Raw genomic sequence first — 27,739 nt, 5'->3', positions numbered from 1 at the left:
CCAAATGATTTTTATAATATTGTTTTATAAGTTTATTGGTTGATTACCTAATCACAAGAGACAAAATATTTATTTTCAAACATTTTCGACAGAATCTGTTCTCTTAATTAATGAAGTGTCAAACTTATTACATGTTCCACTTTTATGAAATTTATTTCCTGACTCCTGTACATGTGTTTTGTGATAAATAATGAGAAAGATATTCCAACTTGTTTGTATTGTATTTGTTAACTAATTACTGATGGAGAAACGCAAAGAACTTACAAACAATGTTCTAGTGATTTTTTTTTTGTTGGAAATCCAAAAACAATTCTGAAAAGTACAAAATTTGGTTTATCTTCTCCATGATGTAATCTTCCCTTATTTGACTTTTACTAATAAAAAATAAAAGAAAGAAATCTTTAGGGCGCCCTGTATTTTTTTTTTTGAATCAGTTATAGCCGAAATGCTTTATGTAAGGGAAATCTCGGAAAATGAGAAGCGAAATAAATAACTCCAAGTAGAATGAAAGTCGTTCTAAACTCGAACTTTTTCTAATACTGTCTTTCCATTATTATTCGCTTTTTGTCGCATTCCATATTTTGATATATTATTTTGAAGACCGATATTTAAGATCAATACAATAGTAATTCTTCAAAAGGGCTAATGAGACTTTTGTAAACAAACTTATTTCGCTCATTTTTCCGCGACAGAGTTGAATTTTATGAAAAACACACATGAATCAACATCTTTGCCCTTGGTAGAATCGATTTCAAATGTTTTCTGTGTTGAAATGATAACAAATTAAGAGAAATCAGCAAAACAAAAGTTTGTTCACAAATCTTATTAGCCCTATTCAAATGTTGATATGGAATAATAAAATCAATCAAGATCAATTTCGTTTTTTTTTTTTAATTTTGCGGTGGTGTAATCCCTTAAGTGGTTGATTTAACGGCTTCTTTCAAAATTTATCGAACCTACTCCCATTCATTCATTCGTTAGAGTAGTTTATGTTAAAAAGAGTGTACTAAATTAATAGGAACACTTAAATTTAGGAAGTTATGACCCTCGCTCCACAATGCAGTTTGCGACAGAATTGCTCAACTGAAAATTATTAAATGAAATGAATGAAAACAAACATTAGACTATAGCATTTTGTACGCATGCACTTCAGAGGTCCAAGGGTTACAATTTCTGTTCTAGTGCGGCGCCACAAGCACCGAAACTTGTTTCGATATTTCCTAATGTTACAAGATCACAAAAGGCGTTCCGCATGATATGCGGCGTTCACTGTTCCGTATTTCCTAAAATACCACACAAGCACCGTGTATACTTCCCGACAATTTCGAGCAACTCACGCACCCGCGGAAAACAAGAACGAAAACACAAATTGGTCTCTTGAAAAATTCAGCAAATGTATATTATTCCTACTTGGTTACACGTTTTTTTAAAACTATTCTAAAAACTGCCCTAACTCGCGATTCTTTTCGCGCCTAACTATTCGAAACTTAAAATCGATCTCGGTTGTTGGCAGCCAGAGGTACGCACAGTACATGGGGCCCAGCCTTGATCGAGTTAATTGAAAAAGGGAGAAAAAAAAAGCCTCGATTCTAAATCTTCTGAAGTTTATATAGTAAATTTCTTGCTTACTTCAGCAAAATTTCAATTATTGACTATCTATCCCTGTTCAGCATGCGATTGACATTATATTTGTATTAGTGTCGCATCGCTTTCTATCTTTCTCCTTCGTTTGTAATTTTTATGTTAATGTATTCCTATTCTCCTCTATCTTAAAGTAACTCTTGCTGTCTTCTATTATTTTACGAAGGTTCCCCGAACGTGAGTACTTCCTAATTGGTTTAGTGTTAGTGAGCCTTCGGTTCTCGCTAGAACCTCGTGTTCTCTTGTTCTAACTAAAGCTATTCGTAAGTAGTTGAACGCTCTATTTCCCGAACATAATTGTGCATTTGTATCGATGCGCTCACAATCATAAAAACGCCACGCCTATGTAAATAATTACGTTAATTAATATTGGCACAGCCAAATTCTATACAATCGTATAAACACCTGCAGCCGGTGTCATTGGAAATCGATTATTTACCGCGGATACCTATAAACAATCATTAATTCTTCGAGCAACACAGTGACTCACGTTTGTTGTGCTATGTGCACCGCGACTTAAGCCGCTGCGTTTGCAAATTCGCTAGTGGCGAGTTCTTTCAGGTCAACCTTAGAATTGTTGGTTGCGCATTTTTAGGTGTTTACCATTGTGGGGCTGTTCACTAGTTCTCGGATCGCCAACACATTTTTTTCGATTTTTTGGCCCAGTTCTCAAGGGAAATCCAGTTTTTAACTTTTTGCATACATATTGCATTGAATGAAGAACTTAGATAATGTATTCATAAAGTATTAGTAATAATTCGATTGTCCGTTCATTTTATTAGGCTATTTTCTATAACTTTACAACTGATTGAATTTCACTTTCAAAATTTCTCGAAATATCATGTTCTAAAAGTTCTCAACCGATATAATATTCGAAAACAGTTATAAAAAATGTCTCATCACACTGGTAGATGGATTCAAAGCGTTTTTTTTTAAATAAGTGCACGAAAAAACATGCGCCCTTCTAAAACATACTTCTGAATCAAAATGGTTTTACTGTTAGTCGAAAACAAGATTTACAAAACGACCAGAACTGCCAAATATGAATCGGGAATGGTCGAGTTTATTGACATTCCCTATTTATTTCTAGGATTCATCATACACATCATGACGTTATTTATTTAACTGATAATCGATTTTTTCCTTTGAATGGATATCGATATCTTTATCCTCAAGAAACTGACATAACTGTAAGGTGACTATAGGAACATGACTAATGGCATATTCGTTTTTGACAGTGCACTACACCGGTGTAGTCGGTGCTACACTCATTCAAACTTGGGTGTAATCAGTCTATCTCTTTCTTTGCACTACACCGGTGTAGCACCAAGAAAAAACGAAAACGCCATAAGATAAGCGAACCACTCAATACGTTGTGTACATTGTGTTTAACTTCATTTTCTAGCCCCAATTTATTTCATTTGAAAATTTATCCCCGCCCTGTCACGAAATCTTGATTTTATCCCTACTGGTAATATATCAGTAGGGTATCTTAAATAAACTTGTTACGTCACTTTTCAGTTAACCCCAGCATCCATAAGCTACACATTGTCACAATTATTTTTCACCTATTCCACCCTTAATACAAGGCCTCTGTCTAGAATATACTTTTTTTTGCATAACTAGTAGGTAGGTATTTGAATAAAGAAAACTAATATCGTCCGGCGAACATGTTAGCGATGGCCCTCGCGATGCTAAATTGATATAATCCTTCGGTGTTCGCGATTCTGAAATACTTCGAGGTAATCTTTTTTCTGTGTTCGCGAACATCGCTTCGAAGCTCCGTGTAACTGTTTCAAAAATATCGATCACACGAACCAAGAGCTTAGCTCGTGTTCGTCGAAAACTACGCAAAAGCTTTTACATATCTTTCCGAACATCAATGAAATGAACAAGAAGCTTCATTTGTCCTCGCCGAAGAGCATGCAAAAGTATCGCCCAAATGTCCGCAATTACGATGGTAAGCGATTGTGATGCGAAGCTTGTGAATACGAACCAGTAACGCAAAGCTTCGCGCTTTGAAAGTATTCGAATATAGGTTCGGTTCGAATATTTCCTGCCCTGCTCTCAACACAGGTAACAGGCAGCACGGGCGATCGATCAGGTCCATACACGAGGTTCCCTTCGGGCGAACTCATTTTTTTCTTCCTGCAATGGATTGTGCGTTCTGACACACTATCGCTAACTTAATTCCTCTTCTCTTCTCTTCCTATCTCACAAATTTCTCCTTTTCTTTTTCCCGGAAGTGTCAGTCTTACCATTATCGTAGATTGGTGAAGTTAATGATGCCCCATGTAGAGATGTGAAGCGTGCATTCATTCAGCGATTACTTGACTAGGGTTTTAACCCATTCATGCCCATGTTGTTTGTGAACAACATCAATTTCAAATCATTTTTTCGAATCGTTATCTAATATTTTGAAAATAAATTAGTACCTGTAATAAAACTTGAGCTCACTATGCATCTTTAAAGTCCATTTTTGTACTCATTTCTGCACTCCCTATGGGTGTAATAAAACTTTTTTAAACGGAAGTTCTGGGAAAAAAGGAACGGGTAAGAATATGATTTTTATTTTTCGTTGTTTTTCGAAAATAGATGTTTTATTGGGCAAATAACTTTTTTTTATATATATTTATTCCTAATAGCATCGAAATAATTAATAATAAAATCTAAAATGTATAACGTATGTTTAATACAACTACGCAAAAACCTGTTGTTTATAAACAACACTGGGCATGAAAAGATTCAACGTGTGTTTTGCGTGTTTTCCGCTTTTCTTAGTTGCTCAATCATTGTTTTGCTTTTGTGCTTCACGGATGCATTTGAGAAACGTTCCTCCAAAAGATTTTCGAACAATTTGAAAGTATAAAGTGCAATTAAATAACAATGCGGCTTCGTCAGAGAGGATTAACTGTAACGGAAGTGAAGTACATATCGGAATTCAACTGGAATGAGTCAGATGATGAACTAGAAGAACCAGCTGTCACTGGGAGAGAGAAGGTAAAACCAGCAGCAAAAAAAAAACTTCAAGCAATTTATCAGCTTCCTCCAAATTATATTTTTATTCAGGTATCTACGAAGAATGTGTTGAACCGCATATGTCAAGATGTGAATGAAGCTGATTTTCAGAATTTACTAGATCAAAGTTACGTCGTTGATGAAGCAGAGATCGAATTCATAGATGAACAAGCATCTCAAGAATATCTAGATGAATCTGAAAGGAAAAGCCCACAAAAAGTAAATCTGAAAGATCTACAGTGGAAGAAGAAAAAGTTTCGTTCTATCGACGATAAATGGAGAAGATCACTTGATCAACCAAGAGATATACTAACACCTTTACAGTACTTCAAGATGTTTTTTGATGATGCGATGATTTCGCATATAGTGGAACAGTCAAACCTTTTCGCGACACAAAACTTTATAGCGTTGAACGCAACAATTAAGGAGTTAGAACAGTATCTTGGAATTTTAGTTTATATGGGGATATTGAAACTACCTGAAATGCGCATGATTTGGTCTGAGGAACTCCGTATACCACTAATTGCTAACGTCATGAACAGAAATCGGTTTGAAAAAATCAAAAAGTTCATTCATTTCAACAATAACTTATTATGTCCTCAAAAAGATGAAGCTGGGTATGACAAACTTTACAAAATCAGACCAATACTTGAAGGGTTGAGGCAAAATTGCTTGAAGGTGCCTCCGGAGGAGCATCAAGCGATCGATGAGCAAATTATTCCGTTTAAAGGAAGACATAATATGAAGCAATATAACCCAAAGAAACCCAATAAATGGGGTTTCAAAATGTTTACGAGAGCAGGACAGTCCGGTATAGTTTATGATTTCGCGATGTACGTAGGCGATGGAACGTGCCCAATCTATGGATTAGGGATATCATCGGATATAGTTGTCCATTTGGCTGAAACTCTACCTCATAACGAAAATTTCAAGCTATATTTTGACAATTGGTTTACTTCAATTCACTTGATGATATCTTTGAAGGAAAACGGAATACTATGTACAGGTACCATACGGTCAAACCGACTTGGAAAGTGTGATATAGAAAGCGACAAAAAACTTAAAGAAACCGGGCGTGGGTCTTACGATTATCGTGTTGAAAGTTCTCATAACCTAGTTTTGGTCAAATGGTATGACAACAAGCCTGTACAGCTACTCTCAACTATATGCGGTGTAGAACCCGTAGTTGAATGCCGTCGATGGAACAGTAAAACTAAGAAGTATATTAATATTACTCAACCAGCGGTAGTATCAGAGTATAATAAGTTCATGGGAGGTGTTGACTTAGCGGATATGCTGTGTGCGCTATACCGTGTGAATCACAAATCTTCGAAGTATTACACAAGAATTTTTTACTGGGTACTAAATACGGCCGTTGTTAATTCATGGCTTAAATATCAACGTGATGCTGAATTATCAGGCTTGAGTGAAAAGGAAGGATTTTCTTTGATTCAATTTTCCACAGTGATTGCAAAGAGTTTGTTGTATTCAATGGCGGGTGATACTAGAAAACGTGGTCGACCAAGTAATTCCCATTCAAAGGACCTAACGGAACATAAATCACGCCAAGTACTTCTCATAGATGATATTCGATTTGATGCTGTTAACCATTTCCCGGAGTTTAAAAAAACCCAGTCAAGATGTAAACGTTGCAAAACCGGTTATTCAAGAGTTATTTGCACCAAATGCGGTGTTGGATTGTGCTGCAATCCACAGCGAAATTGTTTTCTATTGTATCACTCTAAGTGAAATGAAGATTTTTTTTCAAGTTTGACTATAAATTAACGGATATAATCTTAAAAAACTGAATGGTTTTTATATGAAATAAACTATTAAAATCAAATGATTACGGTTATTTCTTTAACTTCACGCCCAATGTTGTTTATAAACAACAATCCGTAGAACATAAACGTGTGATCTGAAATCTAAAATTTCAAGTTTTTTTGAGTTATTTGGTCCCTAACTGCCTTCCTGCACCAAGAAAAAAAATGTTGCATCGCCAGGAAAAAGTTGGGCATGAAAGGGTTAATAAAGATGAGATAGAGGGTGGGGGTGTTGCTGCTTGTAAAAAATCGTAATCGTAATTTTGCTCATATCTTCTATTTTCTACAATATTATGCTAGCCCTATATAATATTTTGGTCTCCATAAAGTGTACTGAAATTATCGCTAACATATTGTCTGGGACTTTAAGGGCTATTATCATATTACGAACATAACTCTGTTGACCGCCATCAAGACACATTAAATACCAAACTTCGTAAAAATTACAGAACTGTCGAAAAATGATTCCTCACTCATTATCCCACAACAACGACCAAATCCTGCCAGCACTGTTCCTTCGTCAGGATTCATGCCCCGTGCCGGAATAGAACATCCCTTTATAACGATGTGTACCATTCGCCGTTCGCTCAGTTGTCGGTAAACCTGAACACGTGTCGGATCGCAAAAAGCGAAAACCCTCGACGAACCTTTCCCGTGTGTGTCCGTTTGGTGATAACATCTTCACCACACCACTTCACCATTTCTGTATCATTCCGACAAAGCGCTTGATGGAATGGGTGACCCGTAGGGTGGCATAATCGCGTGGTGTTTGGGTACGTTTTTTCTTATTCGCCTTGTATTTCAAAGAAAATCGTTTCTTAGATGTTCTTGCGTGTTGGCGTGGATGTGGAACGCGCTTTTCACCGAAATTTCACAGCCGTATTGAGCGAACTAATCAGGACCAGCTTTTCGTCTGGTGTTTTCCGCCTCGCTTTGCCGTCGTAGCACAGTGGTTTTGTGGCTGAAAGCGAAAATCATCATATCAATCGGAGTTAGTGAGTCTTAGTGGAATAGCTGGTGGTTAGTGGTTTTACAAAGTGAATGGATTCCGATGAGTATTGCGAATACGTGAAGCATGGACAACGAATAAAAAGCTCTAATTTCAACGCACGAGTAACTCCTTTCTGGGAAAAAAGGTTTACGCGAGAAGAGTATTTTTTGTGAGGATAAAGTGAAATTTTCAAGTAAACACGACGTACCCGAACTGCTTCTGTTTATAACCCACTTGACCTGATGAGCAAGCGAAAGCGAGTGGCCTGACAGCGGCGATTTCGGGGAAATTTATGGGCCCGTAAACGATGGGTACGATGTTTATTGAAAATTCAGATCCAGCCTGCGAGGGTTTTGTCGACGCTCCGGTCCGAACGGTCAACGGCCAGTGGGATCACCGTTCCTTGGATGTTGGAAAAGAAAACCGAATCGTTCGGTCGTAAAAGAATAAATGTCCCGGAAATTATAGCCCCACTTCGCCCCCTTAACGCACTAACGCATCAACTGGGACAGAAAGCCGGAGGCTTGAAATAAGCTCCAACACTTTTCGAAGGATTTGGTACAGAACGAAACGGAATAAGTGAAGTGCAACGGTTGAAAGTTGGGATCTTTCTGGAAAACAAATTAGTGAGGCTCACCCGAGTCGGAGGGATTCACTTGCCTGGTTTTGAAAATATGAAATGAGGGTGACGGTTACGGTACAATAATACTTGCAAGTATCGGCTTTAAACATGAACGTGTGCATTTGTGAACGGAAGTGTTATTCTCAGTCAATCACTAGTGGAATTTGTGCGCTTGATGTTTGAAAATTAGTTTGAATGTGATTGAAGGGAATTCATATACGTTGGCAAGCGTTAATCCAAAACAGAAACAGCTCTTGGCACGATAAAGGTAGGTTAAATTTTACATTCATAAATATTTTTTAGCTAGTTGCTCTATTTGAAAAAACATATTCAAAATACCATACATTTGTGTTCATTGACATATGAGAGGCACTTGCAAACTATAATATTATAACGATCCAATCCTAATTAGCAGTTCATGGCTTTATAATTCTTTCTACAACTGGTCTCTCTAATTCCAGTTGAACATTGGAAGTGTACTAATAAATATCAACCGTTTGATCCACACTCAAATAGTAGGATTTGTACGAATTTTTCAAGCATACAGCCGGAACTTCAGTCCAGCATTTCACTCGGAAGTCATATTATTGGATCCCTAAGCCCTACTTTGGACAAAGTGAGCCCAGTAAACTAGTGCAACAGTTGGAGGGTTGAAGTTTTTTGTTACCACTGTTCAGCTAGAATAATTATCATCGTGAAATTTAGAAAACAAATTATTTTAAAGCCATGAATCCATTTAATTGATAATAATGTTTGTGTTATTGATGAGGTTGGAAAACCCAAATATAGCAAATAATAGCTCACTGGTTGGATGTCATATTTTATGACCTGAACCTGAGCTTCTATGTAACTTGTCGAATAATAAATAATCATTTATCTAAATACCTACCACACCCCCATCAGTTGGTCATTGATTTAATAATAATCTGGAGTGGCTGAACTGTGGAATAGAATCGGTGCAATGTACGGGGTAAAATTGAATTTCAGCAGAAGTATGGGTAGTACTACCCACTAGAAATTTGCCGAGGGGAGAATTATACCCACTCGAAAGTTTGGACCAAACCCAAACCTGAGATTAACTACGTATGCGTCTCGCGCACATTTTGCATGCGTCTGAAATTCTCCAAGTCCAACAATTTCATATTTTTAATTAGATACAAATGTCTTTCCTTTTCAATTTAAATTTCTTAAAATATGGGATAATAATTAGGTTTTGTTTGAAATTTGATAATTTGTTTTTTACAATACATTTTGACTCATCTACATCTTAAAACAAGAAGTTCAGAATGATATACAAAATAGGGGAACCCGGGGCTATTCGGACCTACTTAAGCTAATCGCCCTTTTGGGTGGATAGATGTGAATAAAGTTACCGGTCAAAATTGTTAGTTTGAAACCTCAGCTACATTTTGGTGCCATAAAAGGTTCATTTACACCACTCAATGGCAGCGTAGGCGACGATTTGCAAACCTGTACGTTTTCCATCCTTTTACAATGTAGGGGTAATTCGGACCTCCCTACGGGGCAATTCAGACCATCATTTTGCTTCAATTTTTTTTACAATGGAATTATGTTTACCTATGAATTAGTTACAAGAGACACTCCTTAAGAAGCAAAAAAAAAAATTGCTTTACAAAAACAATCTGGTATTTCACAGCTACCGATTGGCGGCCCAAGTATTTTCTTTGCTGTGGCATGTGCAATGGTGTGCGCAGCCGCAAGCCGCTGAACGGTAGATGACGGAATAGGGGGTCCGAATAGCCCCGTACGCTCATATTGCACAAAAGTGGCGAGCGTCTCGAAAATATCTCTGTTTTCAACCAAACAAAAATTATTCCATAAAATGGGAGCCTCGAGCTTTCCAAAACACTTACCTTTTATTTTTTCACTTTTATTTGTTGCTGTAATCCCGGTTTTTCAGTTTTGCATGGGGTCTAGCAGTGCATTGTTGTGTATCAGTACTCGATTCCAGCAAACTATACATTTTTGTGAAATAATGGTTAGATTTCGCTGAATAGTATGTTCAGAAGAATTGCAATACATGGTACGGGTTATGTTTTGGTTAAACATAGTTCCACTTGTGACCGCATAGAGGCCGCTAACGCTAACTTTTCACAGGAAAGAGATAGAATACTGGAATGTTCGGAAGAAATTACTGCAAAATGTCTCTTCTACAATTTTGTAGAAGATATCTAATCTCTACCTCTCTCCGTTGAAAAGCTAGTTTTGGCGCCCTCTATGCAGAACTATAGTGTTATAACCAGAAGCATGACTCGTATTATTTACTATCATTCTTCTGAACATGCTATTGAGCTAAACCTTACCATTATTTCACAAATTGTTCAGTTCGTGGGGTTCGAGTACTGATACACAACCATGCACTGCTAGGCCCCATGCAAAACTGACTCAGACATCACTTCGTTAAAAGTTTAATAACTTCTTTCAACAAAACCGGATTAACCAGCAGTCTTCGACAAAGTTGTAGACAATTAAATTATCTTTCTTATTTTCACTTATAGTCCTAATACGATGCACTCAGTGCCGCCTAGCGGCGAAAATGCGAGCTAGTGGGTTTTCTCCATGCAAATTGTCGAAAAATCCCATACAAACTTCAGCCACGTTGGTCCGTTAGCTAGACTTGTCCGATTTGCTTCAAATTTGGAGCAAGTACTACTGGTGGGACTAGGAATCGACTCAAAGGTGTCACTCTAATGGTGGTGTTAGAATTTATTAGCAATTCGGACCTTTTTTCGGGTACTGGGTGGAATCAAGTCCTAGCAAACAAGCTCTCTGAACTTGTCAAAAAAGATAGGTTGAACATTTTACGCAATGTTTTATCCATTGGTAGCACTGAACACAATCGTCACTTACCTCCGCACGATCGCAGCAAGCGCAGCTTGAAGATTGATTTTTCTCCGCGGTTTTATCACAAGTCGAATTAATCATCTGATCGACTTGTTCGACTCCATTGAAGATGTTACGACAAATCTTTGTTTTGTTTCGGGAACAAAAGAGGCTCTTAGTCGATTCTTTTTAGCCGGTCACAAATTCGTTATTTTGGTGCGAGCAGCTTAGTGCTGAAAATTTTATGGTTATTTTTCCTGCTTTCATTATATAAGTAAATCATCTTATATTTATCGGTTTTAAATAGGGTTACCACCTCTGGTGAGGCTTTCATCCGGAGATTTTTACTGACATGAGTTCAGGGCCGGCGGGATACTCTTTTCCCGAGTGGGTAGTAAGATACGGAGTAATTTCTACTCGTGTTGATGAAAGTCTAGACATGGCGTGTGTAAGTGAAATTGAAAACTCCCTGATAATAGTTTGTATTAATTTGGAAACACTCTTTGTTAACGGGCTGTATGACCGACGGCTTAGCAAAAATGTGTTTATTGATTACTGATACTACACAGAACATTTGTACAGCTAAGTACCAACCACTCCATTCTTTTCAATTTTGTTGCATTCCCTGCGATAGAACCTTCTTTGGTGGATATTGAAGCCAGCATGATAATATTAACTAATGGGGAGGTATCTCCGACGACCGACAGAGAACGATTCGAATATTTCTCCGATTACAAAAATAATGCCGTTATGTCTCCTTATCAATACAAACCATATCCATTTAACACAACCTGCCCTTGAACGGTCTACTTCCGGACCAAAGATAAGCCATTTAACATCAATCATATATCGCGTGATCTAACACTCGGGCGTGTACCAATAAGTATTTGTTTACGTACCCACCCGGGAAGTAGAGATTAATGGTGTAGTCTCCGGGAGGGGCCTTAATTGTGAAATATGGTATTAGCTCCTTCCAGAACCCTTCGCTCAGTCAATGAAAATTCTGGTATTCCGATCAGAAACACATAACAGAAGCGTTTCAAAACTATATCTCGCATTGTTATTTGTTATAAATTTCTGCTATTTTAACTAATAACGAGACCTAATTTTTAACACAATACGTTACAAAAATTGTGTTCTGTTATAATCTTGTTATTTCATTCTGATCGGGATGCAAGCCATTGCGTTAAGCAACAATCGAGGAGTATAAGAAAACAACTACTTCCCATTGGCCTCATTTCGAGCCTTTCGCCGGATTTGTTCTTTCAAACTTTGTTCTTTTGAACGGGGCTCGTCTAGCTGTTCGAGTTTGTGTGCATGAACTACCGATGTTGCAAATAATAGATTTTTATAGCTACCCTTTGTAGAAACAAGGCATAGAGCCGAAAATTCGGAGAGAATTGCGAAACGTTTTTTTTTCTGTGGCGAGACTCCGCATGAACTGTCGATATATTCCACATAAAAGTTAGACGGGGATACATTGAAGAACTCTTTTGAAGTCCACTTCGAGAACAAATGCTAAAGAGAGCTACGCCATCGCGGTGCACCAGCCACTACTAATTTCTACGCTCACTAAAGAGCGAGATTCTGACAATCCCATTGAGGGAACATCTTGTAATATGCCTATAAATATTCGAAAGAGGAGAATCATTTCCTCTCCTGAGCTTCCTCGTAAACGCCTGAAAGTGGAAGTTTTACACAATGCATTATAGAAAACCTGGTTAGTTTTCAACGTAGATCTTCCACAATTTTAACATTATTTGTCATAGCCGCAAAAACGCTATTTTTAGGGATCAAATGTACTATTATTTCAATCGGATGAGCCTTTGTTCGGTACCAGGTATTGAAGTTGTCACTTGTTAAATCCGAATCAGAGGCGCAAAGACTTATTGATATTGTTTCCATACTCATCGCACCTCACCTGGTTCTAGGTGACTTTAACTTCCACGGTATGCCATTGGTTTGTCTTCACGATGATAACCTATCTATCTTAATATATGATATTCGCGACAATTTCAATATGACCATCGTGACTACGATGGAAATGACACGAACGCCAACTCGCTACATTTAGTATCCCCATTGATTCAAAGAGTTACGCGTCCACTATATCCGATTCAGACGAAACGAAAAATCGTACCAGATTACCAGATACAAATATAAGTTTGAGTTCTTTCACATTGCTTCATTGCGGATAATGAGAAAGCGGACACTTAGGCATTAGAAGGAGATATTTATGAAAGATCGCGTAGCTTCAACGAAGTTTTCAGTGTATCTTGTTAGAGGACACTTGAAAATTTATCAAATTTCGTGGGGCAATGAAAGTTTTGGAATCCGAATGGTTTCAGCAAACCTTGGTTAACCTTCCGGGAGTCGCGGTAGTTCACTGAGTGCACGCTGTTCTGAAAATCTAACGAAATCGTCTTAGAATACCAGTGGCTGCTCGTTCAGTGGGCCATAAGCGCGACTTCCGGAGGGTTAAAGGGGATGGATGAAGGTCGTGAATTCCTTTGGGTGATATATCGGTTTATGTCCAATCATGGTACGTTGAATGCGCATCTTCGGAGTATTGGGGTCGGGGAGAACGGTCTCTACGCTTGTGGTGACGGTTATAGGAACTTTAATGTTGTCTGGTCGTGCGCCTAGTGTTCTAGCGCCAGTGATCCGATCCTGTATGTCTCTCATACACATATTTTTAAACCCCCGATAGATATCCGAATTTAGTTATCTCTTCTCTTTTAGCTGACATGCTAACAGCTACCTGGAAATCTGATCCCAAGAGTTCCCAGCGGATCCAAGGAGACCAGTTGGCGATCCGGTTCAGGATGTCCGGACAGTGATTTTCTGTTTGTCCAAAAACTGCAAGTTTAATATGAAATTTTTGTACACCGAGAATTTCAGACGCATGCATTTTGTGCGCGAAACTCTGCGTGGTTAATTTCAGGTTGCGGTTTGTTTCAAACTTCCGAGGGGGTAATTCCCCCCTCGGTAATTTTCGAGTGGGTATTACTACTTATTCTACCCACGTATTCCGCCGGCCCTGCATGGGATAGGCCAGAGCCGATTGTATTTTTCGCTCAGTGTGTCTTTATTGCGCCACTTCCCACCAACCTGAACTCCGCACTTTCAAAGTGCGAGTGATCTCAAAATGAGCTGTCAAAACACATGTTTTTCAAGTAATGGAGATGGAACTAACCAGTCTATGAGAAGAATTTAAAAGAAGAATGGTAAGTGCGCAGTGCGGTTAGAATCCAGTTTTTAGTACCACAAGCAATCTATTTAAAAAATCGTCTTTGGGATAGGCTAAAAGCGATTATAACTACAAGAGGTAACATTCCGCTGTTAACACTGATGGTTTATTACCTCGCTCTTACATACACTAGGCCCATTAGTTTGACACATATTGCTCTGGGAACACACATTTCAAAGTAAAGGGACTTACGGATTCGGGGGGAATATATAGACCCACACAGTATAGGGGCCACGAATATTTACCCAAAGTTATTCGAGATTGTGTCATTTTTGTGTTTGGATAAGAGAGATAAGGTTGGAAACTGTAATGAGCACACCAATTTAATTTTAGGTGATGTTAAAATTTCCGAGGTGTACAACATTTGATATGGGTTATACAATACTTATTAAAACGATTCCAAACTTTAGACGGGTAGTGTATGTATACTAGCGCTACGTAATTAAAACGATTGTCATGTGCATGGTGATGATCATTTGAATGGAATTTCAGAAAACACGAACCATCCGGGAAATGAAATGAAACAAGTTGAAGTGCACATCTTCATTTGTACACTAGCGTCATGCAGTGAGATAATTACTAACCAAAATGTTCACCTGCCGGATCCCCTTGAAAGAACAACTTTCCTAAAGAAAGCAATTATGTAGATAATCAGGATTTCGAGATACAGCCCCATGAATTTACCCTTTCCTATGTGCTCCTAAACTTTTCGAGGTGTTGCAATATTCAACATGGGCGTTGCAATATTAATTGAAGCGATTGCAAACTTATGAAGGATAGTGTAAATGTTACCAGAGCAAATCGTTAAAGTAATAAGAAAAGGGTTAATTTGAGAAGTCCTTCACTTAAAAGTAAAAATATAATCTGCGTGTATTGGGACTCGAACCCAGGTCAGTTACCATTCGTCATGGTTTGCTAATAGGGTCAATTTTTGGAGTAGGATTTATTAAGCACATAATTCAGCTAAAAGTCAAACGGAGTATAAAGGCAAATGTATATGCAAGAACAACCTTTTAAAGACATGTAGTGCAGCATAATGATTAAAGGTTATAGTATTGGCAACAGCATAATTTATTCAACTAGTGATTCAGTCTAATTATGATTAATATTGCCTCTGCTACATTTGTTAGTTTTAATATTGCCTCTGCTACATTTGTTAGTAATATAGTTTACCCCAGTTTGAACTGGCGAATACTGGAGTTTAAATAGACTAAATAAATCGTCAATGTTTAAATAGTTCAGCTAAAGTTTTATTCGGTTTACATAGCCTTTAATCTGATTTTAATCAGTCAAGAAGTTTTATAGTTCAGCTCCTATTGTTTATTGGGATGTTATTCAACGTTTCTGCTTCGGTCAAACTATTACGCGTATGATGCAGTCGAATATGGGACATTACTATCTAATTCACCTCGCGTACTGTAGGTGAAATACGCATTTTTGTAAAGTCAGCCGTGTACTTATGCGTATTTTCTCGTAGAGAACTTAATTATTTTGCACCTCGCTGATATTCAACTAAATTATAATCAACTGCCTAACCAACATCGAATGTTCAGTTAATAAAACGACTTTATCTGGTACCAGCATTTCGCACTTTTAACAAAATTACAGACAGTACGAAAGACAGGTTCGCAACCGTAGTTCACAAGACGAACAAACACTTCAGCAACAATACACCAGCAACTAGAAAATTATTTGTGTAGGATTCTGCAGACTAACAAAAGATTTTTTTTATTCATTCACTGTGCTGTAAAGCATCCACAGTGAGACATATTAAATAAACAAATTTAAAAATAATGAGATCCACCTTGAACTCATTACTGTGTACACATGATATGCCTATTTTACAGAAATGTTTCCACTTCGGAAACGGAACGACGAAAAATATTACTTCGGTATACTGCATTTTCACTTGGAACTGGCGTAAAGCAGTGCACAGCAAAAAATATGTAAATTAACTTAAACGTATTTCATAATATCGCAGAAAAACTACGTTTTGCGAATAAATTTAAGCTATATATCATACACATAAAATGAATCCTGAAATCATGCAAATCTGTATATTCCCATGGAAATTTACATTATTCTGCTCGTGACTTGCGCGCGATTCCTTCAACGTTAAGCCAAAATATTTCATTTTTACATGATTTTATACGAAACAGTGTTGAGCAGAGAGAAAAACATGCACAAGACGCAGCTAAATGCGCTTGGATCGTTCACGCTCAAGCGAAACTTATGTATGCCACTTTGCAGCCACGTTGTTATGTGTCGCTTTAGCTCAGTCATGCTAAACCACATGCAAAATTTTACACTATTGGTCGCGTTCCCTTCATGTGCAGTAGCAAAATTTTACATGATATTTTTTATCTGTGTGTGTCTAAGCAGGTCCAATTCAATGGAAATACCACACTGAGAAACACCAACCAAATTATGCACATGATACAATCAGCAATAGAAAAACCAGCCTATAATTCAGTGAGCTGTAAGCAATCCTGGTAAAGCCGAGCAGTAGTGTGCAAACATGGAGCATCTCTTAACCACCACCTCCGGACTCAAGTGCTTCAGAACACATTCATCCTTCGCCCCCGGGAACCAGCAGTGATGGGGCGTTAAAGAAAAATCCCAGCTTCAAGTGGTTCATCATTATCGCTCGGGAGAGTGGGCATTAATCTAAAGGTTATCCTTTCGTCCTACAAAAGCTATCACCACCCACGTGTTTCCCGTTCCGTTGGCGTTGGCTGGCGAGGGTATGTAGGGTGGGTGGGGCTCTTGCGTGACGATGAACTAAGGAGCTGCAAATGAATGTGCTCGATTTGGTCGTGGAGGACGACAAAAAGGCCAAGTGGTTGTTACCCGATCATTATCGCGACAGGAGCTAAGTGCTTGGTTCTTATTTTTTCTGCTATGCGCACGGTTGTCGAGCGTTGAATTGTGAATAGGTTAAGTTGGATCATTAGTGGGACTGTTTTGAAACATGCTTGAGATGACAGACACTACCAAAATAGGCGAAAATGATACGGATTTACTAGTCGCGTTTGGTTTCATAATTTCCTACAGTGTTTTATCACGCTCTTCGAACATGGGACGGATTGTAGCTATTCAATGGCAATAACAATTTATCACATCCTAATTTATGGATGCAGGAGTCCAACAGAGCGTGGGAGTACCCACACATTGGTAGCGATGGCAGCAGCTGAAGTCCTTCAGTGAAGCTCTATAATATTCGCAGTTGGGGTCAGGTGGCCAATTTATCGGTAGGACATGAAAAATACTGCTCCCGAGAGCTAAACTCCATTGGGGGTTAGATGGTGAATTAATGCTATCACCATTGCTGCGAGGATTTCCTTCTGTTTTGCTTTGAGCTAATCACAGGCTAATACAGTCCGGGTGAAAAAATATATCCGGCACCGTAGGCCATTTATTTTGACGGTATTAGTAGAACGATGGAAACGCAGTAATATAGTGCCTAATGGGATTGGCCATTAAGTTCAACGCAGTGGTAAATTGTGAAAATGAAATTAGTTTCTACGAAATGTTGCTGAATAAGTATATACCAGTTTATTACAATCATTAAGAGACAGAAATCTGGAACACATTAGTTCTTACATTTATTAAAATAGAACCTTCAACAAACGTAATCTTGTCTAACTCATGATTTTCACTACATATGTTTATTCCCCTTTTCAATTTTCAAAATGAAAAGATATTAAGTGAATCAACTAATTGCTTGACAATGTTTAGACCTCACTAGAAGTTAATCAACCAGTCTCCACTATTCTTTACCTAACAACTCACAACGCACATTTAATTACCGATAAACGCTCTAATAAGTGTTACATTTGATCCTGATCAATCACCGCACACATACACAAACATCCGACCAAACATACCAGCTATGCAGAATCACTTACGGAATGAAAGTAAACCCCAAGCCCTTGGTGCCACGTTCCACCAGCCATGCTGCGATGCTCCTTCACCTTCGGTCATAAATCAACACCACTCGTACACACACACAGACACACAAGTCAGAAGCACCGAACAACTTCTCGGAACAATCTCAACCTCCTCCTAAGGGACCCGAATCCGGAGCCAGGGCCTCAGCGTAGTGCTGCAGACGACGGCTGTTATCGATTCGTTTTCTCATTATTTATACATATTCTCCGTTCTATTTTCCCTCCCAAAACGATCCGTCTTGCTGCCGGAGGCCGGCTGCTGTATGGGTACTGATATTGTCACAACAGCTCTAACGCGTGATATATATCATTCATATACGGCTACGTGCGTCCTTCCGTTATGGAAGGACTGGCAGCCGGAAGAGCCTGCTGGTGAGTGGTTATGGGGCGCGGACCCACACGCTCACGTCAATAACGGGGTCGCACGTTGGCTCGACGTAAATGAATTTGTTCTTATAATAGACCAACGGACGTAATGGTTCTTGCGCTGTTTGAGACTAAAGCGGCAAAAAGAACTGGCATCGGGTAGTGACCATGACTACCCTTATCGTTCCGGTCACTAATCACCGGCGGGCATTCGTCAAACGGTCGGAGAGTTAGGTCAGTCTTGGCCATTACTGTTCTATATCCGAGCGCACGACCATTGAACTCTTTGATCTATTCTACAAATACATACAAAGCGAGCAGGCTATAGGTTGAATGCAATCGCTATTTTTTCCGGATTTTGCACTAAAACGAGAATTGCAACGTTTTCATTGAAATGGAAAATATGAATCGAATACTGATTCCGATCGGCGCTTATCCTTTTCATCTTTGTATTGCTACTTTTAACAACCGGATCACCGAGGCAAAACCAATTGCTTTTATCTTAGTAGTTATATTTTTCTTTGCTTTTCCTTTAACAACTTTAGACAATGGATCAAAGCTCTCAAAATTCTGATACAATGTGGGAAAATGCAAATTGGTCGTGTTGGATATTTCATGATGATAGTAGTATCTTTTAATTGGGTTGGTGATTTTCCATTGTGCACTTTGTAAGCATTTTAACAGTTGTTCTTTTCAGTTCTAACTGAACTTCGGATGTATACAATCAATTATATAACGTTTATTCCACTTGTAAAAAGATAGATTTGAAGTATTTATTCAGCCTACTTGATTAAAACATATTAAAAACCGTACATCAACAGATGTATAACTCAACTCTAGATCGGAAAATAACTGTGTTGTTTTTTGTATGTATGTGCGTACTGCCATTCTGTTACATAACGTTATATACAACATTGAAAAAGCTTTCTCGCAAAATCAATCAAGCTTAGCAGTTTTCTTGATATTGAATATACTTTTGACAACGTGTCTTTTGAATCCACTTCGTAAGCAGCACAAGATCCTGCCTTCAAATATCGCGAACTGGATATACGTAATACTTAGCAACCGTTATCTGTGCTCATCATTAAGACAAGTAGGGATAAGGAAACTGAGTGTCTGCAGATGTCCTCAAAGTGGTGTGCTGTCACCACTTCTATGGAACCTTGTTGACGATGCTTACTGAGGAAAGTGAATGAGCTTGGGTTTCCCACATATGGTTTTATATAACGGTCACCGATATTTGCATTAACACTCTTTTTGATTTGATGCAGCAAGGCTTTTGTGTTGTTGAGTCGGGATTCTTCATGTTGAACTATCATTTAATCCAAGTAAAACATTAATCGTTCTTTTCACACAACGAAGGATTCGAATTGGAGCTCGTACGTTGCAGTTCTTTGACTCTGAAATTTTTATCGCAGTTCAAATTAAGTACGTTGGGGAAATACTTATCTTACCGTTCAGGCTAGAGCCTTATTGTCTCTTGCTGTATGCAGAAGTCGTCTCCACTCCACTCGGTCCATTGTTGCTTGTCGCCAGCCTCACAGTCTTCGAAGGTCGTCCTCTTTCTGGTCGATCCACCGTGCTCGCTGTGCGCCCCGTCTTCTTGTTCCTGTAGGGTAGCCTTCAAGAACCATCTTCACCGGGTCGTCTGACATTCTTACGACGTCTCCAGCCTACCGCAAACGTCCTGTTTTTGCGGTATGCGCGATGGATGGTTCTTCCAGCAGCTGATGCAACTGATGGTTCATTCGCCTGCGCCACGTTCTGTCTTCCATCTGCACGCCACCATAGATGGTACGCAACACATTTCGTTCGAAAACTCCAGGGGCGCGTTGGTCCTCCACGAGCATAGTCCAGGTCTCGTGGCCGTAGAGGACCACCGGTCTAATCAACGTCTTGTAGATAATCAACTTCGTGTGGCAGCGAATTTTGTTCGATCGGAGCGTCCTCCGGAGTCCAAAGTAGGCACGATTTCCCGCCAAGATCCGTCTCTGAATTTCTCTACTGGTATCATTATCGGCGGTTACCAGTGAGCCCAAATACACGAATTCGTCGACCATCTCGATTTCGTCACCGTAAATCCGAACTTGGGATGGGAGGTCCACATTGTCGTCTCTAGAACCTCTTCTTCTCATGTATTTTGTCTTCGAAACGTTGATGGCCAGTCCAATCCTGCTGGCTTCAGCCTTCAGTCTGATGTACGTTTCCGACATCGCCTCAAAGTTCCGTGCGATTATGTCAATGTCGTCGGTGAAGCCAAGAAACTGGACGGACTTCCTGAAGATCGTGCCACTCGTGTCTATCCCCGCTCTCCTTATTACACCTTCTAACGCAACATTTAACAGCAGGCACGATAGACCATCACCTTTCCGTAACCTTCTTCAAGATTCAAAGGGACTCGAGAGTGTCCCTCATACTCGAGCAACGCACATCACCCGATCCATCGACGCTTTGACTAATCGTGTTAGCTTATCCGGAAAACCGTACTCGGGCATTATCTGCCATAGCTGATCTCGATCGACTGTGTCATACACCGATTTGAAATCGATGTATTGGTCCGTGGTGGCGTGGGAACCCATGAATCCCGCTTGGTAGTGCTCCACGAACTACCTTGTCAATGGTGACAATCGGCGGCAAAGAATTTGGGAGAGGACCTTGTAGGCGGCACTAAGTAGTGCGATAGCGCGGTAGTTGCAGCAATCCAATTTGTCACCCTTTTTGTAGATTGGTCAAACGAAACCCTCCATCCAATCCTCCGGAAGAATCTCCTCCTCCCAAAATTTGGCGATTACCCAGTGCAGCGCTCTAGCCAGCGTTTCACCACCGTATTTTAATAGCTCGCTGGGTAGTTGATCTACATCGGCAGCATTGTTGTTTTTCAGCCGACCGATCTCCTCCTTGACTTCTTGGAGATCAGGGGCCGGGAGCCTATCGTCTTCTGCGCGTGCTCTAAGATCCGTTGCCACACCGCCTTCGTCCTCTGCTGCTTCACCGTTGAAGTGCTCGTCATAGTAATGCTTCCACCTCTAAATCACCTCACACTCGTTCGTAAGAAGGTTGCCGTCTAAGTCCCTGCAAATATCGGCTTGAACGTGCAACTGGTCACACAAGGCTTTGGCCCTAAATAAATTACTAGGCGTGAGTGTATACTTGTTTCCAATGACTTTACACCAACATGTAGTTTTCCTTTTAACACTTTTAATATGAAAATTTCTTATCGCGATGAATGGCACCTGTCTGTACTTGGTAGATACTGTGCCGTATTTCAAACAGAAATCTTCACGATTCTGTGTGGCGTACAATCGGCATTTCAATCGGGAATTTGCGGTAAAATAATCTATTTTTGCTCTGACGTCAGGCTGCTCTGAAAGCACTTAGTTCGAAAGATTTGAGATCGAACTTAGTAATCGCATGTCGAACTTAAATCGAAGAACTTAGAATTTCAAATGCTATCTACCTTCTATTAGTACCCGGTTATTCCGGTATTGTTGGAAATAAATGGGCAGACGGATTGGCTAGAGCGAATGCTACTACTGACTTTGTTGGTCTACCTCTGTCAATGAGTTAGATAAAGCACAAAATTCACTCTTGGATTGTAGCCGAACATGCCAACCATTGGCGTAGCTTGCAAACTTGCGTTCAAGCAAAAACTTATCTACTGAATGTGAGTCAGAAAATGTCAAAGAATTTGTAGGATTTATCCAAACACAATTGCAGTATTCTAGTCAGGGCACTGACTGGACATTGCAAGCGCAATTAACACATGGCTACTATTCAGCGTGCTGTGTATTATTCGTGTGATCTTTGTGAATCACATAACGGAAATTCATATCATTTGATATGCAACTGCCTGTAATAATGCAATTACGTATCCGGATTTCTCCATACATAGATGGGGGAACTAAAACTCAAGGATATGCTGTTGTTCCTAACTCAGTGTGGTAAAGAGCTATAGGCTTAATCAGTAGGGTTCATTATTCCTTTTCGGTTAACAAGAAATTTAAAGTCAATGTTTAAGGCACTTCTTAGTGCCGGACTTCGCCGGATCTCCAAGACCCCTATTATGTAATGTTCACGAGGTAATGGCACACTTATCATAACGGAAGCAGATCATGATTTCAGTACTCTTCTAAGGATGGCGCCTTTGGCGAAGGCCTGCGCAGGTGTAATGAATGTGTAATATGCTACGGAGAATGTGAAGTTTAATGTCTGAGAGACAATTTAACCAGCAAGTGATTTATATTAAATGTCCCTAAATATATGTCTCAGAAGATATCCATTCTTCATGTACCACAAGCGAGTTAAACAAAGATGCTTGCATGATCTGTTGCCATTAAAGGTTTTTACACGTTCATGTGTTGAACCAATCGTTAGCATTCATACATCCTGAAAATCTATCACACTTTTGTTATACTATCCCATGACTCGATTTTCAATTTCTTATCTCCTGTAATTTCTGTCGCTGCCTTAGTATTTTTAAAGATGGATGGCCCGTCCATAAAGTTTAGATAGATGGTGTGGTCACTGGGTCGAGTTTGGCATGCGTGGCCCTACTGGAGATCTTGGTTGACTGTTTCAAGGACCCTTTGCTTCAGTGAGCTAAGTTTTTGAATGACAATCGCACGGAACAGAATATATTATTATGTCCCTTTCAAACTCACATTTGTGCCGTGCAAATGGACCGTTGTAGCAATAAGACATGGTGTGGCAAGTGCGCAGAGATTTATTGGGATGGAATGCTTGTGAAAAGTGCGCTTTTATTGTGGGAAAAGTTAACATGAAAGGAAAAATGCGACTCCTGACGATCACCTTATCGGGACATCTGTTACTGCTCCTAAAACCTATAGGTAGATAGGCTTCCTTGTAAAAAATTCTCCTGAGAGGCCACCAAGCAGTACGGGCAAGCGCCGACACAAAACCGAAACAAACAAACTTTGTTTTAAAAGATAGAGATCAAGCGAGAAAATTCTAGAGCTTCCAGAAACTTCCATGAGGCTCAACATTTCAACCAGAGATTTAGCTGAACTGATTGGGCCTAGATTAAGCACTGGAAACTTTGTGTCCCATTTAGTCTGTCCGGTTTCGGTTTCTATATGTGAAACTTAGAAAATGAGCAGTAGTTCGTTTTTTTTATTTTAATTTGACGTACATAAATAAATTGTAAAATTAGTTTTTTTTCATGGAGACGCATGGTATATTTTGGTTTCATGAAGTTTTGCATTATTATTCACCAGTGGATTTCTTTTTCTGAACGCTGCTTGTAAATTCAGGGTTTGGGGCGATTTCCTCAATACAAATATAAGTAAGCCTTCTCAGGAATCAGGAATGTAAGGCAGGCACGTAGCCAGAGGGGGGCTAGGGGGCTAAAGCCCCTCCCGAATTTTTTTAAAAATGAATTTAAAAAACCGGCGACTTTTAACAAAATTTGTTGCTCAAATCTTTGAGTTGGTTTGAACAAATCTTTGAGAAAAAGTTGAAGAAAGGCTATTTCTAACCACCAAAGGCAATGGTCACGAAATTCAGTCACTTTATGCTTTTGCTCGAGCCAGTGCGACGCGAACGACAAAAATAGTAACTTTTATATTGTGTGTCTTGCCTAAAGAATAAAAGAAACTGTTACTATAATTGTTGCTGTAGTAATCTGTCGAGAAGCAAGAAGTGGTGCTCCAGCCAAATACGGTGATTATAAAATTATTGATGATTCGCTTAGGACTGAGTATTCATAATGTGGAACATTTCCTGAAGGTGTAAATGGAGGTTGGACTTTCGGAAGCGAGTTCTACCATGTCAGGCATTTAGCGCTCAACAAATTAGCCCAGATGAAGCCATTCATTTCGAACAACTTAAAACACATGGTTGAGTGTGACAATGCTATAATTAAGATCCTTCTATATATGGACGATGAGAACATCAATGTTCCGCTACAAGATCGGATACCGCTTACTCGCAGATTAATGTCACATTTGGGAGAAATGGAATCCATTCGGAAGGATACCCGAGCAGAAGAAAATAACTTCAGAATAGCAAATTTAGGCATATTGTACCCAATATTTGAACACCTCAATAAGGCATTAAGAAGCCTTGCATATGAGGTAAAATACCTGAAATAATAACTGAGACATGTACTACGAATAATTAGTTGATAATGAAACGAGTTATTATAATACCTGAATTAAAACAAAACCTTTTCAACTTTCCAATAACAAAATTCACTGTATGGAGGTATTCAATAAGGTATTGATTTGGTATTTGTAAAAATTACTGGAGTACATGAAAATACGAAAATAAAGTATTATACCTTATTGAGGTATTAAGCAGGTATTGAAAAATGTTTCTGCAATACCTACCTATTACCTGAATGAGGTATTAATAATCAACTAATACCAGGTTTTGGTATGATACCAGAAAATAGTATGCTCGGGTTATTAGTCAGCTATTTTCTCCTGGACGGGTAATTATTGGGAGCGAGAAGCAAGGAAGAAATCAGATATTCGCAAACATAAAGGCAAAATTGACGAATTGACATAAAATTTTGCAAAAGTTTCACAGGAAACGGATAATTTGCTGTGATTTGAAAACATACAACTCTAAAAGAAAGCCTCTTTTGCAAATTAGATGTAAGTGCGATGTGTTCTCTTCCATGTGTCGAAAGCAAGTGATTCTGAAATTATTAAGCTCAGCTGTGTTTATAGTTTCTAGTTATTTTGGTGGTGTCAATGATATACACTCAGGTTTTTTTACGCGTAAATGAAAACCGCGTAAATGAAAACCGCGTAAATTTCAAAATCCGCGTAAATGAAAACCGCGTAAATTTCAAAATCTGCGTAAAAAAACCGCGTAAAAAAATACCGCGCAAAAAAAAACCGCGTAAAAAAAACTAATTTTCTTTTGATTAGTGAACAAGTTCTGAGCAGTAGATTAAATTATGGGTAGTTTTCATTAGTAGATTAAATCATTGAAATATATATTTTACATTGTCCAAAAACCCATGAAATCCGAAATAATACCTTCAAATGTTCAAATATAATATTTACTTAATCTAGGTAATCTTCTCAAGTTCCAACGGTTTTGCAAAATTCTGAACGTCAATGAGCTAATGATCTTATTCTTGCATTGTAGTGGAATCAGTAGTTTTTTGCACTCACTTTACATTTTGACTTTTACTATAGTTTCAGGGATCTAGGAAAATCAGTCTACGATATTTTTAATTCGTAAGTCCAATGATATAAAAGTTTCTAAAAAGAATCTACTTAAATAAATAAATAGATAGTTATTCTCAGTTACCTGATAATATTGTCGAAGATAGTGTTTAACCCATTCCCCCACGAGAGTCAAATGAAAAAAACATGTGTTTTTCTCAGGATTGTTATAATTACGACATGACCATTTAAACAGAAAATTTCATAAAGTTGAGTTAACGCATATTTCGGATGAAGTCACAGAACTAGTAATAGTAATGATCATTAAAATAGGAGTTGAAGTTCACTTTGTTCGGACATTCTTGGCAACGATAAACTTGGATTTCACACTGATATATTCCTATCCATGGAGACAACCTTGACGTTGGTTTCGTTCTCCTGTTTAGCAAATGCGTGTAAAGTTTTGTTAGGCGGGTTTTTGGATATTTTTGTACTCATTCCAATTTAGCGTCTTCTACACCTTGTAAACGAGTAGTCTAGAATGCGTAGCATTTTCAATCAGCCCTAAATACTTTGATCTCTTGAAGAATGTTGAGAGAAATTTCTAACTTATAAACTAATAATAATCAAATTTAATTCGTCGATGCACTATAGCTTTTCTTGTAACAGATAACATATTTTTAGGGTTTTTTAGTATCTATTGTCTTAGTTATGGAATTGTTTTCACTAAGAACATTTCATAATTACATTCAGTTTACTGTAACTATCTCAAGTCATCAGAATTTATACATTTATGCAATAATTTTCAAGCCCCTCCCGAAACAAAATCCTGGCTACGGGCCTGATGTAAGGTAAACACGTAAGTGTGGGAAGCGTTCTTTTTTACCCGATTTTTAGTTATTGGCCAGTAATGCAACATTTATTTTCAATTGCAAACTCCCTATTGAATCTATCACAATCAACAATCAAATTCAAAATCTCCCTCAATAATTCACTTCCAAATTGATCAGTCCGTGTTTCATGCAAAAACGCTCATGCCTCTATTTCAAAGCATACACATACAGTGCAAAGTATGCTGAGCATGTTTTCGTACGAAAAACCAAGTCATATCATCATTGGAATTGAAAATCAATTGAAAAGTATTGAGCGGCTTAGTTGCAGTAAAGCATCGTATGAGCAACTGTGAATAGAGCATAGTAGAGCATGATTTGAGATCTTCATCAAAATCAAATATACCTGTCATCTTTTAATAGCTTTGGCGATAACTATAAATAAATAAACCAATAAAACAAAAATTTAAGGCATTCTATCAAACACCTTAAGACATGCTATCTTTTATAACTATTCCAAACGCATACATTCATAAATTAGTACATGAGGGTTATCTCTTAAAGAGCTATGAAGCGATGATTCCACGATGGTATTCAGATTGGACTGAAGATCTACAAACAAATGTATAAAATTACATCATTTTTATTCACCAGATTTCGATAAATTGGAACCACCCTAGCTAACTGGTTACTAAGGACTACCCTAGGAAATCAAAATGTTTTTGTTCTGCTCACTTACGAAGTATCTGTTTTGAGAAGTTAATAAAATTCACTTTTGCAAAAATTAAAAAAAAACTTTTAGAGCCACCCTAGGCTGTCTAATTTTCATTTTAGCGTCCTAATTAAATCAAAATCGAGTTTAGCGCACCAAAATTATCCTTAGGTGATATTTTCAGACTTTCTAACCTACTTTTGAGGCAATATATACGCGAACGGAGGTCTTAGTGGAATGTAGGGGAGACTGAGGAGACTTGATCCCCTTTTTTATTTTTCAATCCTACTCCGTGGAATGATAAAAAAAAACAATGTATTTTTTGTAGTTTTATATTGTTTCTAGGGTTGACTGATAATCATAAAAAAATTACATGGAAATATTATACTGGACATGAGCTATGAGCATTTTTGGAAAACAACAAAAAAATGGAAAAAAATTTGATTAGTGGAGACTCGATCCCTAATTTGGGGACACTTGATTATTTTTTGAAAATGTGTTTAAAAGAGCATGTAGGGTAATAAGCCTATTTTTACCCTGTTTCTATTATCAT

The 27,739-nt window shown here is 38.4% G+C and overlaps 1 protein-coding gene across 2 annotated transcripts in view; it reads left to right on the top strand.

The window, feature by feature from the left end:
- Window positions 1-7,083: 7,083 nt before the first annotated feature.
- LOC131685229 (latrophilin-like protein LAT-2) overlaps window positions 7,084-27,739 on the top strand; it is a 243,810-nt gene continuing 223,154 nt past the window's right edge. The window contains exon 1 of one of the 2 annotated variants that reach the window (XM_058968809.1): window positions 7,084-7,255. The gene's annotated coding sequence lies outside the window, so the exon portion shown is untranslated. Of the gene's footprint in view, window positions 8,364-27,739 lie in introns of both variants that reach the window. The other variant, XM_058968808.1, reaches the window with a different exon arrangement.

The sequence above is a fragment of the Topomyia yanbarensis genome, chromosome 2, assembly GCF_030247195.1.
Source record: "Topomyia yanbarensis strain Yona2022 chromosome 2, ASM3024719v1, whole genome shotgun sequence".
In the NCBI taxonomy this organism is placed as follows: domain Eukaryota; kingdom Metazoa; phylum Arthropoda; class Insecta; order Diptera; family Culicidae; genus Topomyia; species Topomyia yanbarensis.
Note: the sequence above shows the minus strand (reverse complement) of the source record. Positions and strands in the feature narration are given on the sequence as shown.